Source organism: Aplysia californica, unplaced genomic scaffold (genome assembly GCF_000002075.1).
Source record: "Aplysia californica isolate F4 #8 unplaced genomic scaffold, AplCal3.0 scaffold00006, whole genome shotgun sequence".
Taxonomy (NCBI): domain Eukaryota; kingdom Metazoa; phylum Mollusca; class Gastropoda; order Aplysiida; family Aplysiidae; genus Aplysia; species Aplysia californica.
Window position 1 is genome coordinate 3501787 of NW_004797276.1, and position 4977 is coordinate 3506763.

Genomic DNA, 4977 nt, shown 5'->3' on the forward strand with positions numbered 1-4977 from the left:
GCATTTCTGATTTAACAGGGATCGGATATAGATATCTAACAGGACATTTTCTCTACTCCCGCCATCCCTGTTGTTACATCAGGTTTCCACTGTATTACAAACACAAAAAAAGGAGAAATCAGGATGATAGACCTTTGGTAGGAAAGGAGCAAACCACAACAGAGCACCCAACCATTCACTTCTTCAATCAAACCAAAAATCTAAATCAGTAAAGAAAGTGACATTCAGAGCAGTTTTAGCCAGGACTGTTAATACGGCATTTGTCAACACAAGGTCATAGGTACCGAAGGTTTTAGTTTACAAGTAACAACAAACAAGAAAAAAGAAGGATGAGACATCAGGACGACAGAAGTTTAGTAAGAGGTTTTACGGCACTCGCAACAGCATAAGGTCATATGATGAGCGCCAGAAGATTTAAGGTGCTACAAGAGAGTAACAAACAAAAACAAGTGTAGATAAGGACGATAGAGATGTTTGATAAGAAAGAAGAAGCAAACCACACCAGTGCACCCGCCAACCCACATTGTTCTTTCTCCAATTGAAAAAAATCTGAAAGTGACATTCACAATGCCAAAAAGCTATCTTAACAAACTTGTTCACCCTAGGTAGGACACATGAGGAAGAAATTCCCACAAGTGCTAGCATAATCACAGTGATTGCAACAGCTTTTTATTGAAGTGACCTCAGTTCTTGAGGAAAAAGACTGGGTTCATTCTCGGTCCACCTCAATGACAATGCTTCATTTTTTAAAATAGTGAAAATGTAACCTTAAGCTCACTCTGTTATGAACTGTTGTCAATGTTATATTAAAAATGGAGAATACAAGAAAGCACTAAGGTCGCGATATGACCTACATTGAAAAAAAGATCACTTTTCTTCATGTATCAGTAGTATCACAGCAGTGACCAAGTAGGTAGGCCTATATGCTTTAAATTTTTCCTTGCGTCTAATTTTGCACAAACTGCACTCTTTTTTTAAATTATAAAGTTCAAGTAGAAATTTTATGGCGCTCGCAACTGCATAAAGTCATACGAGCGCCAAGGGGTTGAGGTCAACAGAGAGGTCCATACAGGGAATCATGCACCAGTTCACAAAGATATTGCTAAAAAAGCTAAATAAATTAGGCTACACACACAGAGAAAGAACTCGGCGTCATTTTTAGCAAACATGAAGAACCAACAAAGAAAAAATAAAAAACAAAACACTAGAATAACATTTTTATGTATTTATTAACAAGCATAAAGTAAAACTGCAAACTCCGCATCTTCAATGTTCAAAAGAATAATTCCAAGAAGAACCTGTGTCCTGAATACACCATGTGGTTATCAGCACATTGAGGCAAAAGTTCAGACTTGAGATTAAAAAAAGCAAGTGCTCTTAACTCAAGCCCTTATGACCGTTACCCTAAAGTATAGACAACAAAGTCTTCAACCATCCAAAGTGACAAGACCAGCGACAGACAACAGAAACCATCATAACCAGTCAGAATGTCGCTGTTTTGCCTCAACCTTGGTCAACATTCGCCACAAGGGTCACACAGGACGGAGCACCCAATGCGGAAGCTTTTCAGATACAGCAACCTGCAGCCCACACCACCCTGTAATTGTTGCTGTTGGAGCTGCTGTTGCCGAAGATGATGATGAATTGATGGGGGCTAGCCTGCAGGTACGAGTCGCTGTCCTTGTGGTGTCTGTAATGGAAGAAGTAGTCTCTCCGGTCCAGCTGACAGGAGGATGAGGTGGCAGGAAGCTCACAGAAGACCCGGCCAATGCAGTCTCAATTCACACTTGCCGAACTAGTGACCTGAGGTACAGCTTACTTTGATCTGTCCAGGGGAAAATGTTTTTGGTTTAGTAAGAGTATTACAGCATTCAAGACATTAGGCTATGTAAGTGCTGTAGACTGAGGGTGTTACGAGCAACAAACAAAAAAAGAATGGAAGATAGATTTTTCACAAGAACTGAGCATCCGCCAACAACATGGGAAAGAATAAAAGCAGTCACATTAAAAATTTAACCCACAGATCACCAGCTATATTATACACAAACGTGTGCATCTACTGTCTGCACTTCCTTTCAGCTAAGCTCATTAGCCATGCCAGCAGTCTCACCTTGCTGTCTCTTGGCACGTTCATGACATCAGACCCTGAGGCTTCAATAGTGTCACCTTTATTCCCATCATAATTTAGAACTTGCTGTAGATTTTACGCTTTTAAGTTAAAAATTTGGATTCATGCTCCTATAAAACTTTCTGTTGCAATAAAAGGAGTTTGGTTTGGTACACGAGTGTCAAGGAAAAACCTCGCTGCTTTATCCGCACAAACACGGCAATTTCACTGGTTCAAGAAATCGTTCGCTGGTATGTCGTTAGTTTAACCCTTCCTCCGATTGGTTGCAGTTTCATTTATTTTCGAAAACGAGTTTTCCCGATACTATCTAAGAAGACAGTCCGTTCTGATTCCGATTTCCGGACCAAGGCGCAGCGGGCAATTGGCATTGCTGCCTTTTTAAAATTTCCTATTGCGTACGTGTATATGTCTATGGAGTTAGGCAGAGACCACGTCTCCCGAAGAGATTGTAACAATAACAAGCACAATTAGAGCGCTTTGAAGACTAGCAACACAGAATTCACACCTACACAACCCAGTGCCCACACGGGTGGGGTAACAGCTATCCCAAAACCCCACCTCCCCCGGAAGTGTGGCATGACATGAGGTCAGAGGGACCAAAATTAGTTTGGATTTGGAATACATGAAGCTACAGCGAGCACTTAGCACACCTATGTGATTGGCCTAAATGTAGATGTATTTCCACCATCTATTTTTGTCGTCTTCCAGGGCTTCCCCCATGACTCACAGGTTTCCCTCAACAGTAACTGTTGACTAGATCTCGCTGTCTTCGTTTTTTGTTGTACTAATTTGCGTTAGCCTATCTTTTCAACAACCTCGGCAACTCTCGTTCCATAAATTTACCTTCGCCTCTAAGTTGTACACTACACATTACTTTCCTTTTCATTCTTTATTAAAATTAACAGAATCGCATAATTTCACAATTTTTTTGTTTTGTTTTTTGCATGAAGCTACGGGGTCAGGTTTACGTACATTGTCTCTCGTGAGATCTAAATCTAGGTTGTTTTTTTTACCCCCCCCCAAAGCTAGATACCAGTTGTCCATTTTTTAAAAACTATATATATTAATGCACTTAACACCACGAACATCAGCTCAATTTCCGTCACAAAGTAAGTTTTTGAAATAATCGAGATAGACGTGTCGTGTTCCAGCACCTGCCCCCTTGTACCAGTTTTAACACGTGTTTTGGACCAATATACATGGGTGTGTGTGTGTGTTTCGTTGTTTTCGTGTTCCAGCTCCTACCCCCCCCCCTCCGGTAAAAGAAAATCTGAGGGGTTTCCTGTTTTAACCCCTTTGATATTTTAGTTAGATTTGACATTTTCTTTAAAACAATTGATTTGCGATAGTTTTAGTGGCTTTTAGTGCGACCTGCAGCTAACAGCACTGCAGTTTGACCCCCAAAGCAGTGCATCTGTGTGAGGGAGTGAACTAAAAATTGGAAGTAGGCTACCTATTTGCAACACCGCGGTGCCATTAGCGCCAGTGCTAAATAAAACGCAGTGTCAAATATAGAGCATAATCTACCTTTGGTTGTGGGTTCTGATGGCCGAATGGAGAGCGCGTCTGCATATGAAGTCATGCCGTCATTTTATGAGCGTGGGACCAAATCCCGGTCCTGAATTATTTTTTTTAAAAACTTTTTCCGACGGAACAACAATTTCCCCCCTTAATTATCATAACTTGTTGCTTTTGTAGTTTTTTAACTGTTTTCTGCTTGTGTTCATTTGCACCATAATCAGCATAAGGTGTAGAATTTTTTACAATAATAGCTTTTTATATAACAGCTTGACTTGATCTCTAGATTCTAGTCTACATCTAAATAACTTGACAGCTTATATTCAACTTAAATCCACAACAATACTTACAAATAAAGAAACGACGGCTACTTGATCTTGTACTGGGAGCACGGGAGCTATTAAGAACACGGCGTTGCAAATAGCGCCTTCCCTAAAAATTTACCCTGATCTGCTAGTCAACTGGCGAGGGAAGCCACGGAAGACAACAAAAATAGATGGCGGAAATGCGTCATCTACATTTGGGCCAATCATAGAGATGTGCTAGGTGCTCGCTGTAGCTTCATGTATTTAGAATGTGGTTAAAATGAGGAAGGGTTGGGACCTTATAGGCCTACCCCTCCCCTCAAAATTGAAAGCAAACTGAATGTTCTGAACAGCAGACAACAATAACATACCTCGCCCTCATCTTTCTCCTTTTCCTCTTCAGCCTCCTCATACGCTTCTTTCGCCACTGAAAAAAATTCAAAATATTTATAGATCCAGGTGTGCACAATAGTAGTTCAGCAATTTGAGCAGCACTGCAGTAATAAATTAATCTTGAAGTCGTAACTGGTGATAGATCTAAATAATCTAGATCTAGAATCTAGACTAGATCTAGATTCTAAGTGAAATCTCCAAAGTAAAAGTAAGTTTCACTTGTTCAAAAACAATCTTGATGGCAATGATGGACTCTTGAAAAACTGTCTAGATCTAGATCTAAATCCAGGGTCCCCACCAAACCCTTTTTTCAAGACCCCAATTCAAGGGAAAAATCAGGCCGCTGCACGTCAAGAATGATCCCCCCAAAAAAGCCAATCTACCAATGATAAAAAGCCAAAATGTCTATAAATGAAAGCAAATGTACATTTTGTAGTAGTCTTCAAACAATAGATGACTATAATACTGGGTGACTGCCAACCCAGCTTCTCAATTTTCCAAGGGAGGGGCCTCATCCATTTTCCAGGAGGCCACCTCTATTCTCACCCGGTTCGCGTTCACCCTACACCACAGAATTCTACACTGTGATAACAGAAAAATTGGAGAATTCTGTGCCGTGAACAAACGTTCCAT

The 4977-nt window shown here is 40.6% G+C and overlaps 1 long non-coding RNA gene across 1 annotated transcript in view; it reads right to left on the reverse strand.

Moving 5' to 3' along the window:
• Window positions 1–1210: 1210 nt before the first annotated feature.
• LOC101854374 overlaps window positions 1211–4977 on the reverse strand; it is an 8836-nt gene continuing 5069 nt past the window's right edge. Inside the window, exons 3-4 of the long non-coding RNA XR_220059.3 lie at window positions 4323–4378; window positions 1211–1825 (exon numbers count right to left, since the gene is read on the reverse strand). This is a non-coding gene — a long non-coding RNA (uncharacterized LOC101854374). The remainder of the gene's footprint in view (window positions 1826–4322; window positions 4379–4977) is intronic.